General features: G+C 45.0%; 1 pseudogene; it reads left to right on the forward strand.

Moving 5' to 3' along the window:
- Nucleotides 1-4,292: 4,292 nt before the first annotated feature.
- Nucleotides 4,293-11,960, forward strand: LOC136501963 (increased DNA methylation 1-like; annotated as a pseudogene).

The following is an 11,960-nucleotide window of genomic DNA, read 5'->3' on the forward strand; positions in this document are numbered from 1 at the left end:
GGACGCGTCCGGTCGTCACGACCGTTGCAGCCATGAACCACCGATCGAACACTGCCAGCGTCTGGTCGCCTGCCACCGGACGCGTCCAGTCGCAGTTTCGCGCGCCTGGAACCTCTCTGTACTCGATCGGACGCTGATGCCCTATGTCCGGTCGGTTGCCGCCAGCGTCCGGTCCAGCGTCCGGTCGCCTCTGCGAGCTTGTTTCTTCGCGATCTTGCGTACGGCTTGGTTCCAATCTTCATGCTTGGACTTTGCTTGATCTCTTGGGTCTTCTCTTGTGCTCCTAAGGTCTTGCTTGAGGTGTTGATCATCGGATCATCACGTTGCCTTCGTCCAAGTTACGTCTTGCATCCTATTGGACTACAAAACAAACACTTACAAATTCATTAGTCTAATTTGGTTGTGTTGGTCATCAAACACTAAAATCCAAAGTAAATGGGCCAACGGTCCATTTTCCTTACAAGGTTCAACAAGAAGGCAAACTTGATGATATTCCATATAATGTTCAAATCAAGGCCAAATTGTGTATTGTTGTGTTGGAAGATCACAGAAACAATATAGTTCAAGAGAAAGACAACAATGCAAATGGAGTTGATGAAATGGCTTCTATGTTGAGGAATATCATAGTATCATGAGAAAGCACGCATATTTGGCAAATGTTAAAAGAGACATGAGTTGATGATTTTGGATTGGTCTCAATAATGGCTTGCTTTGTATGAACAAGAAGAGTTTGATAGTGGATTAGCTTTGATCAAGGATTGAAGAATGAGTCAAGAATGCATAAGTGAAGAAATATCGAGCAAAGGTTTAAATGACAAAGGACATAACTCATATTGGATATAAGTCGGTCTCTATGTTGGTTTGCTTGTATGGATAAAGATTTGGAAAAATCACTTTGCATTGCTTTGATCAAGCTAGAAGTATGAAGATAGATATTGAAGTGAGTATTAGGAGTGTCAAGCCAAAATGAAGAGGATATAAGGAATTGTGAATTGGCTTGACCATATTGATGTTGATTCATATATGTCTTTATGTGAATCAAACTAAAGCTTGATTGATCTCAACATTCATATCTAGAAGATATTCAAGAAAAGATCATACTATTGAAGAAATGGTTTTTCAATGGATACTTAATATGATGTGACTTGAGTATGGCTTGATAAGGTGAAGATAGCAAGGAAAGGGCTTCGAGGGACTAAGCCAAGGTGAAGGGCAAGCGATGGCTTGAGGACCGAGGTACCATGGCTAAGGTGAAGAAGAGAGTACTTGCATTGAGTCGAGGAACTAATTAAGCTATGAGGAGTCATATTGTGTTAGGATCAAATTATTAGTGAAAGTGACTTGAAGCCATTGAGGTGAACTCATATGTATGGAAATGGTTCAAGTCACATGCTCAAGGTGTGTTTGCTCGAATAGATGAGATAAAGATGATTGCAACCCCTTATGAAGTGATATTGAGAAGAAATGGCATATGAAGACATTGAAGACTCAAGTGGTTAAAATCGTTCAAATCACATGCTTAAGGCATAATAGGAATGAGGATAATACATTCGATGGTGGAGCCCCCTATTATAAAAAGGATGCGGTGACCAACTCAAAGGTGTTTAAATTCTTTGATATTTTGAATTTGAGTATAGGAAAAGCCGTACTATAAAGAGAGACACAATGCTTAAGCTAACATGTGCTACCAAGTGCTCAAACTTACACATGCATCCTCAGATTCATAGCCAAGATAGCCAACACTTCACTCTTACCCTTGCTGTCTTGCCTAGTGCGGCACTGCCACACCTGAAGAGAGGCACTACCGCAGTGCGGCACTGCCACACCTGAGCCGCGACACTGCCGCGACTTAAGTGACCATTGGGGCTAGGGGTATTTATACCTTTCTCCTTCCTCCCCAACGTTTCTCTGGAGCACTCCACTCATTCAGCTCGTCCAAGAACAGAAGAGAGCAGCTCTCTCTCCCTCACTCACCATTGGAGCCCCTCAAGCTTGTTCCTTTGATTCCCTTCCAAATCCAAGAGAGTTTGAGCCTCCAAACTGCATTAGAGAGCAGCCCCAACCGTTCTTCATCTCTTAGAGTACTTGGTTCACGTTTTGGCCGATGGTTGTGTTTATTACTCTTAGAGCTTTGCTCCTAGCCGGCTAGAGCGTCGCCTGTGAAGCTTGCCAACTTGTGTGGTAGCCCCGGGAGGTTTATAATCACCCCAAACAGGTAGTGAAATCATCCCTCATCTCAAGAGTTCATTCTCTTGAATTGAGAACAAGGAAAGGGTTGAAAGAGACCCAAAGCCTTTGTGGCAACCTCAACAACGTGGACATAGGCAAGCCTTAGTGGCGAGCTGAACCACGGGATAAATCAGTGTCTCACTTGTGTTCTTGTGATTTGCATTGCTATACTTGTATTTGTGGTGATTCTAGGGTTTGGTCCCGATCTACTTGCTCGTGCACTTCCGCCAACATCCAGGTGGTGGAATAGGCTCTACACTACCCCAGGAACATCAGTAATTTGCTCGATCTACTTTTCCTTGAGCAGTTTTTGAATTATAGTTCGAGCTTGTCTGCAGGCGCGGTAGTGCCGCACTTTTGTGAGGCAGTGCCGCAGTGCGGCATTGCTGCACTTTGGGAGCAGCAGTGCCGCACCTAGAATTTGACTTCCGCTGCGAGTTTGTTTTAAACAGGTCTATTCACCCCCCTCTAGGCGACATCAAGGTCCTTTCAACCTCTCTCCCAACTTTCTTCATGAGCACCTTTCTTCTTCATGTCACTGTAAGGGAGCAAGTGGACAAATTCAGAAAGCACTATTTGTGGAGAGGAGTAGATGATAACAATAGGATCAATGCCAAAGAAGCTTGGACTCTAGTCACCAAATCTAAAGAAGGGGTGGGGGTGGGGTGGGGGGGGGGGGTTGGATCTGCAAACACACAATGAGGCCCTCCTGTTAAAAAAATTTCATAAGTTTTTTAATAGAGCAGTTATTCCTTGGGTGCATCTTGTGTGGGAAAAACACTAGAGAAATGATAAACATCCCAGCCATGTCAGGAAAGGCTCCTTTTGGTGGAAGGACATACTAAAGCTCTTGGTCAAATTTAAAGGTATGGCCTCTGTTTCAGTGGAAGATGGTGCTTCATGCTTGCTTTGGAATGACTGTCGGCAGGGCCAACCCCTCAAATTAACTTGTCTAGAGCTTTTTTCTTTCTCCAAGAACCCCAATATCTCCATCCAAGCTGTTGTTACTGTCAACTCAGTTTCCAATCTGTTCAACCTTCCTTTGTCTCAGCCTGTTCGGCAGGCCGTAAACGATCGTGGATTATTTACTGCTGACTGGTTTGGTGTGAGAGAAAAATACTGTTCCAGCTTATAATCCACGATCGTATACGACCAAGCGAACAGGCTGAGGCCTTCGAGCAGTTTCAGCAACTACAGAATCTTCTTCAAGGAATGCATTTATCAGATGATAATGGTGTCTGGATGTACATCTGGGGCAATTCAAACTTCTCATCCAAAAGGGCCTATGTCCATCTCAAAGGTTCCAGTCTGTCTCATCCAATCTTTAAATGGTTGTGGAAGTCTTCTTTCCAACATAAACATAAGGTTTTCTTCTGGCTGCTCTCCCAAGATAGACTTAGCACTAGAAATATCTTAAGAAGGAAAAACATGCATATTCCCTCCTACAATTGTGTGCTATGCAATCAAAATACAGAGGAAACAGTTGAGCACCTTTTCCTGGAATGTGAAATGGCCATGGCCTGTTGGGATAAGCTTGGAACAGCAGTGGACAGTTCCCTCAGTCCCTTGCAGATTTTTGAGAGCATCAAGGGGCAGCTTGGGTTCCTTTCTTCATGGAAGTGTAATCATTGTCACGAGTTGGAGCATTTAGACTCTCAGAAACGATGTCATCTTCAGAGGGATTCCTGCAAGCAGTATGCGTGGCTTTGAAATTTTCAAGCATAACTTTGGTTTGCACCTTTGGAGGGCCAAGAAGAAATACTTCCCCAAGATTGTATCATGGCTAGATCAATTAGTGTATTAGCTTTGATTTTCTTTTTCTCCTTTGTATCATGAGTTTCTCGTAGTCTTTCCTTTTTGTTTTGCTCTGAACTTTGTACATCTTTGTAACATGCTTGGTTACTTTTTAATAAATTTTTAGTAGAGGCTCTCTTGTTTTCTAAAAAAATTTAAACGTTTCCAACGGTTAGATTGGCGAGATTTATGTTTTTTTGAATAAATATTATATTACTTGATCGATGTCATTGAATAAATAAATTTATGTTAAAAAAAGGTGCCGAAGTGAGTGGAGAAGCCTTTAGCAATAAACAAAAGAGAAGTGACGGGAAACCACATGGCAGCCAGCTAGCTGCCCGGACCCCGGAGTTTGGCGGCAGAAGCAGAGGGATGGCTGGCACACTCCTCAATCCTCATCCATGTCCGGTCCCCAACGACCGCATTCCCATCCCCATCCATCTCCCCACTCCACGGCAGGGCCACCACCCTCCCTAGTCCCTACCCCCCGTGCCCTCGGTTCGTCCACTCCCATCCCCAATTCTCTCCATCTCTGCCTTGATTTCATTCGGTCTGATTCCGGTGCTGCAGATTCGCCTTCACCGGACCTCGCATTTCCCCGCCGCCGCTCATCCTCTCGCGGCCAATTTACTCTGATCCCCGACCCCAAGGTGGCGATCGCGTCAAATGGCGGCGAAAGGTGGAGGTGGAGGGGAGGCAGAGGCGCTCAAGGAGCAGGACGCCACCAGCAGACTTGAGGCGGCGGCGGTGGACGTCCTGGGTTTGCCCGAGCACGGCGATTGTTCGCCAGCGCCGGCGCCGGCGGCCATGGTCCGTGGGTGCCGCAGTGGCATGCCGGGCAGCCCAGAGCACGGCGTAGCAGCACAAGAAGCCTCCTTTCGCAGCGAGGCGACTCTTGCACCAAAGTCAACGGCAAGACAGCAACTTGGAGGAGCAGGAGGTTGTTACTATTACAGAAAAAGGCGCGATCCCAAGCGCAGAGCGGCACGTTCCAGCAAGGCCGCCGCTTCTGCCAAGAGGAGTTCGAACCGGGACCTCCCCGATCAGTTGGAAGCGCACGCTCGGCGGTTGCTCATGGACGCCGGCTGGCGCATCAAGCCACGGATAAGGAACGACCGCCCCAAGGCGGCGTATTACTTCACCGCGCCGCAGGAGGAGGCGGTGCTGGCCTCGCTGTCGCAGGCCTGGAGACTCTGCGGCCAGAGGCTGCGCAGTGCCTCCGGGGGGTTGGAATCGGAGCATCAGTTTCCTGCGGAGTGGTCGGACATCGATCAGTTCTGGAAGGATCTTGTGGATGCTATGGACAGTGTCCGGAATATGGCCGTGGATGGCTCAGCCACACTTCTGCGCCGGTGGCAGCTTCTGGATCCCTTTGTGGCTGTGGTGTTCATTGATAAGAGGATCACTGCCTTGCAAAAGCAGAAAAAGATTAGAGCTGTTGACAGTTCAACCTGTTTTGTTGATTATTATGGTGACAATAGACCCTCAACAGATAAGCCTACTACTACCACAAGCCCATGTTCTGGCTATAGCCGTGTAGCAACTGACGTCTGCGATGGGCATCAAGATATGGTGACAAAAGACACTGGGGTCTCTGGCCAAGCAGAAAACCACATTCAGTCAAATGCTGGACCAGCACATTCTGGTTCTGGAGCAAACCTCGACAACAGTTTGGTTAAAAGGCTGCGGAAGAAGCCCAGATGGCTATCCGACTTTGAGTCAACAGGATTGAATGGCCTATATGCCCAGAGCTTTATGCAGTCCTCTGTACCTTTGAGTGAATCTGGAAGCTGTTCAGTTGGCAATGGCACGCTCAAGAAACATTTAAAATCAAGGAACGAGTCAATGCCTTCGGAGTCGAATGGATGTTCTGTAGCTAAATCTACTGTGACCGAATCAGATGCAGATGCCTCTGCCAAGAAGCAGCAATCTAGATTGCCGAAGAAATCACCAGCCAGGGGCTTGTCTGAAGATGTGGTTACTGTTTCTGATGTCAGCAATGTAGTTGTCAAATCATGTCAGAAACATAATGCTACTGTGGTGGAATGTAGTACTTCTCTGGAAGCACAAAGCCATAAGGAACCCACCATTGCGAGCAAGTCTGAAATTTTGAAAAGCAGGCAAAGAAAAGGCCTTTTGAGATGCATTTTAATGATGATGACCTTTTGATCACAGCTATTGTAAAGAAAAGGGACATCAGCTCCTGCCAAAAAAATGAACTAAGGCTCGTATCTTCAAATGCTAAATTTAGGAAGCTAAAAAGCTCAAAGAAAGACAGTAGACTGCTTATACGAAAGGGGGTACAGATGTCCTGGATGGAAGGCAAATAGTTTTAGCACGAAAGACTGTGTTATGCTGGTTGATTGCTACTGGTTTTATGACTCTAAAAGATGTTGTGCAGTGCCGAAATCCAGAGAATAATGAAGTACTTAAGGATGGGTGGGTTACCTGGGATGGCATTCTGTGTAGTTGTTGCATCAAGACGTTGTCAATTTCAGACTTCAAGGCTCATGCTATGATCAGTCTTCCTAGATCCTCCTTGAATCTATGTCTTCAGTCTGGCAAGTCACTCACCCTTTGTCAAATTGAGGCTTGGAATGCCGAATATATGGACAGGCGGAGTAATGCATGCAGTAGAAAAGTGGAAGCGGCCGATGAAAATGATGATACTTGTGGTTTCTGTGGAGATGGTGGTGAACTACTTTGCTGTGATAACTGCCCATCAACATACCATCAATCTTGCCTGTCAGTCAAGGTATTTTAATTTCTCATGTGAGATGATTTTCTTAAAGAATTTATCAACCAATAGAATGCAACTTCCCTCTAGCTGAATCTTCTATGGGACATTTTAACTTTTAAGGGAACAAATCATGTATACTAATAGTAATGGAGCATATCTCCTCATTTCGGATGATGTAGCTGTGCTGTATGAACATGTTGCATTCTTACAAATGATTTAGCTAAGCTTTACTATTATCCTTCTTTCTAATGTAGGAGCTCCCAGATGATAGTTGGTACTGCCATAACTGTATATGTCGTATTTGCGGTTGTCCAATCAGTGAAAAGGAGATCTCAAGCTTCTCAGCTATCTTAAAGTGCTTACAGTGTGGAGCTGCACGTAAGCACTGCAATTTGTTATCTTCAGTTTTAGATACTTTGATTCGTTTCCAGATGTTTTTTCCTGTTAAAAATTGGCATTTAATATCATCTACAAGAATGCCTTGGGGCTCCTCTTGATACTTATTTTGGTTTATCATTTTATCATCAGATTTGGTACCACATAAAAGTAATGACTGTGTGTTGTCTCACCATAGATGTAATTACTGTGGTATAGTAGGGAAAGGAAATTATCCTGCAGTACTATTGTTGTCAGTTTGATGTATTCTTGCTTCTATAACGTTTACTGGCAGACCATGACACTTGTGTTGAGATGGGGGCAACAGCCTTTGAGGAAATGGACTCTGACGAGTGGTTTTGTGGAACATCCTGTAAAGAGGTGTGCGTTTACTTCACAAGAACATTGATCCTGGTGGATCGTACTTGAGTCTTTACATGTAAAATATGATATTATCTGTAACAAACCAACTTCAGAATCACTCAGTGTTGTAGACTTGGAAGTCTATCACAACTATTTGCAACTAAAACTGTCATCCATGTCAGAATTACATGGCCTGTTTTGAGTCTACCTCTTGTGCTAATCTTTTGCCATTCTTCCAAAGCTTGAATGTGACTGCCATTTCAATTTGAGGTGGTTACCACTTGAAAGATCTGTGTAAAGTGCACGACCTCATATGTTTTTTTAATGGACATATGTGTACTTAACAAGTTGCTTTATTTGTTTCCTAACAAGTTGCTTTATTAATACTGCTTTTGTGTCGAAAGTCCTGTTCCTTTTCTTCATTTCCTTGCTTCAGGCTTTATCTGCCCCCTTTTTTTGTAACAGATATATTTAGGACTGCATGGTTGTGTTGGAGTGGAGAGTTCCCTTCGCGATGGGCTTTCATGGACCATATTGAGGTGCAACAGTGGTGGGCAGAAGCTGCATTCTATACAGAAGATTGCCCATGTGATAGAATGCAATTTAAAATTAGCAGTGGCTCTAACTCTTATGGAGGAATGTTTTGCTAAAATGGTGGATACTAGAACTGGCATAGACATGATACCACATGTCATGTACAATCAGGGGTAAGTTTCCTGTTTTTGTTTTGGCTATTTATTTGCTCAAAAGGTGATCGTTTCTGCTATATTCTGAGTTCCATTTGTGTTAATTGCACATCAAATTTTTTTAACGTAAATTGCACATCAAAATTCAGTGCAACAGTCTGATTAGCAATGTGGTATAGTGATTAACAAAATCATTAAGGAAGGAATGATCAACATAAACATGTAATCCGAAGTGCTGCCATTGTGTAAGTTGAGCGTTAGGGAAATAAAGTTCGTCTCGGTCCTGAAACCAATAATAATATTAGGAAGAAGTCTATATAACCCCATGACGTTTGGCATGGTGTCTACTTCACCCCCTGAACTATAAAACCATGTATTTTGCCCCTTAAACATTTTTCAAACTGTCTATATAACCCCTTGAGATGGTTTTAGACTCTGGTTTTGCTGACGTGGCTACCCCTATCTGCTGCCCGCATGCCAAGAGTTTATTCTGTCTGCTATCTACTTGCCATTCTTTTCCTCGTCGCAATCCATCAAGCTCCAACGCCCGTATGTCTACTCACCATTCTGTCCGCTCCCTCCACCATTCCCCTGTTCAGCAACGGCCCCCACCACCCTGTTGCTGTTCCGCAGTGCGTCGTATGCCTTGTTCACCAGTGCGGCATCCCGCGCCGTGGCAAGCTCGAAGCCTCTGCCCGCGCATCCTGCATGTCCACGAAGCCGTGCAGGTACACCTCGAGGTTGTGCCAGGTCTGCTCGTGCCCGGGGCTCCTCAGGTAGGGCGACTTCCCTGTGTCGATCGCAAGCTCCATGCACGATCTGGTACTTGCACGTACGACGTCGTAGGCATTGCAGGCGCGGAGGAGACGCAGCTCAGGGATGGCGTCAAACTGCTTATTGAAGCTAGAGCTGCCAACGCGCGGACTGGTGAACGCGACACGGTCACCGGGCAGACGGTTCTCGCTGCTACACCAGGTGCCACGTTGTAATCGTTGGCGGTGATGTTGAACGTGTTCAGCGTGGCGAGCTGTGGCCCATCACGGTGATGCTGAGCTCCTCATCCTTGTATGTGTCCACCAACCTCCGCACCTCGCTCAACGCCTGATGCCTTGCATTGTCTTTTTGTGGCTGGACGTGGGGTCAGTGGAGGTGTAGAGCCAGCCCCGGTGCACCATGGCATCACAGCGCCTGGAGGTGTAGCCGATCCAGTTGTACACTCCCTGCACCGGCACGACCTGGACACGGACCTGAGGATGAAAACGTCCAGCATGGCCACCCCACCTGGCGTACAGAATCTGGTGACCCGGTACGCAGTTGAAGGCGTCGTAGCAGGTTGCCTGCGCCATCTCGCCGTAGCGGCAGGGTTCAAAATTTCGGCGAAATTTCGCGAAATTCGGTAATTTCGGTGGTGGCCGAAAGAAAAATCCGAAATTTTGTAATACACTAATACATGTGTTATATAACTTTAGACTCAATTTTTTATTGTTTATATTGCATATTTTTGTATTCAATAGATGTGTAGTCATAAATCATACTAATATTTGTTTAGATTTAAATGTTTTTTTAGAAAAAAGCATACTTCATGTGCTAGTCTCTAAAAAATTTCACCGAAATTTCGGCCGAATTTTGCAAAATTCGGTAGTTTCGGTGGTGGCCGAAATTTTTGCAATACCGAAATTGAAAAACCCTGCGTAGCGGAGGATAGTGTGGTGCATGAAGGTCGAGGTCTAGCGTGTCCAGCAGCCCCGCCCAGCTGCTCTCGACGCCGTGGACCTCCCGCCATCGCCGAGCCGTACCCCCGAGACCACCGTGCTGGGACATGTTGGGCACGCAGCTCTGCCACGCACTCGCTTCCTTGTTATGATGATCAGCTTGCTCAGCGTGGTTTATCTATATACAGAGGACACCGCTCACAGCCTGCCGTGGACACCACGCTGCAGTACGCCGTCGGCTACGGCTAAGACCCCAAGTCAGAGCACGGCACCGCAGCCACTCGTGCCGTGCTCGATGAGACGCCGGGCTAGGACGCCGCCGCCATGGTCGCCCCCCATCTCAAGGAGTGTGACCTGCTACGCGCGGAGGCTTTTCCCGAGTGGCGCCCACGGCTGCTCTATTTGGACGCCGTCAAGCTCGGCGGGTAGTCAAGGCTGTGTCTGTCAACCGCATGGGAGCTGTTCGACGGAATGCCAGTGAAGAATACAGAGGGGCCAAGAGGTCTGACAGCTGGGCCGAGCGCCAAGGTGTCAATGTGTGCCGACATGGATAGCCGCGTCAGCAAAACCAGGATCCAAAACCACTCAAAGGGGCTATATAGACGGTTTGAAAATGTTTAAGGGGCAAAATACATGGTTTTATAGTTCAGGGGGTGAAGTAGACACCATGGCAAACGTCAGGGGGTTATATAGACTTTTTCCAATAAGATTACTATGAAATCGTTTGATCATATTGAAGTGTGATGACATATCCTGATGGCACATCATACTGATGAATTCAGATTGTACTTGCACCTTGCAAAAGAAAAACCAGTTAACTATTGTTTAAGTTGAAGGATGAGACGAGAAACTTAGAATACAAGATTTCACATTCTCGCTTTAGTCATAAAAATCTCAGAAGGGTAATATTAAGAAGGTCCATGTTTCTCCTTATAAATGAGAATTGCTGCTATTGATTTTTGTTATAATAATATGCTTGCATATTTATGCTGTTTATTTTCTTCTTTTGCCCTAGTGTTTGGTGTTCTTTTCATGTTTATCTGGCACCGGTTTCTACTAAAACAATTATTGATATGATAAGGAGAAAACCGATGCCAAGATGACGGATATCATCATATCAAGTTCTGAGTTCATAACTGTTTTCTTGGCAATATAGCATTTCTTGTCAATTATTTTTATTCTAGTTCTTCCAATTGTTTGCAAAAAGTTTGACTCCACTGATGCAGAAAACTCTTTGCTCTAACCAGATCCAAATATGCACGTTTAAATTATCAGGGCTTCTACACTGTGATCTTGGAGAAAGGTGAAGAGATCTTATGTGCAGCGTCTATCAGGTAATCTTTTGGTCATTTTCTTTCTGTTATGGACTTACCAGGACTCTTTTACCATCTCCTGAAGATTGGCACAACTCCATCCCTCCCCTAAATGTATTTGCATATTCAAACTTTCCTGTTGATTATAATTTTGCAAGAATTTTCATATTGACTTAATTTTATGATGAATAGGAATGTGCTTGTTTGACAATAGGAAGTGCTGCGCTTTTATTTTAAGTGAATAAGTAACAGGCTTACAAATGAAATAGGTATATCATGCTGGGGATAGCAGCTGATATGCCTGATCTGATCAGAGATAACAAATCCTTACAAGTCATCCAACATTTAGCACAGTAGCCTGTTAGCATGGCCAGCAAGTTATCCACGTTCAGTTGATCTTCAACAGTAACATCTTTGTTAAATTTTAAATGGGATAAAGCTTTACAGTTATAACAGACCTACTTTCTTAGATTAACTAACTGCTATCAACGCAATTGCAAAGGTAGTTATTTTCTGAGACTGCTTGTCAACTATATGTAGTTAAGATTCTAGTGGTCACAAATGGTGTCATGATGTGAGCCATGTTGCCAAAGGAGCCTTTTCTCAGACTGTTGCCCTTTTCTGACACAACCTTGTGTCTTATAAACTCAGGACTTGAGATTCATTTTATGGCCTTTGCAGAGTGCATGGCATGAAAGCAGCTGAGCTGCCCTTCATTGCTACTTGCAGAGAGCATCGTCGTAAAGGA

Source organism: Miscanthus floridulus, chromosome 13 (assembly GCF_019320115.1).
Source record: "Miscanthus floridulus cultivar M001 chromosome 13, ASM1932011v1, whole genome shotgun sequence".
NCBI classification, from domain to species: domain Eukaryota; kingdom Viridiplantae; phylum Streptophyta; class Magnoliopsida; order Poales; family Poaceae; genus Miscanthus; species Miscanthus floridulus.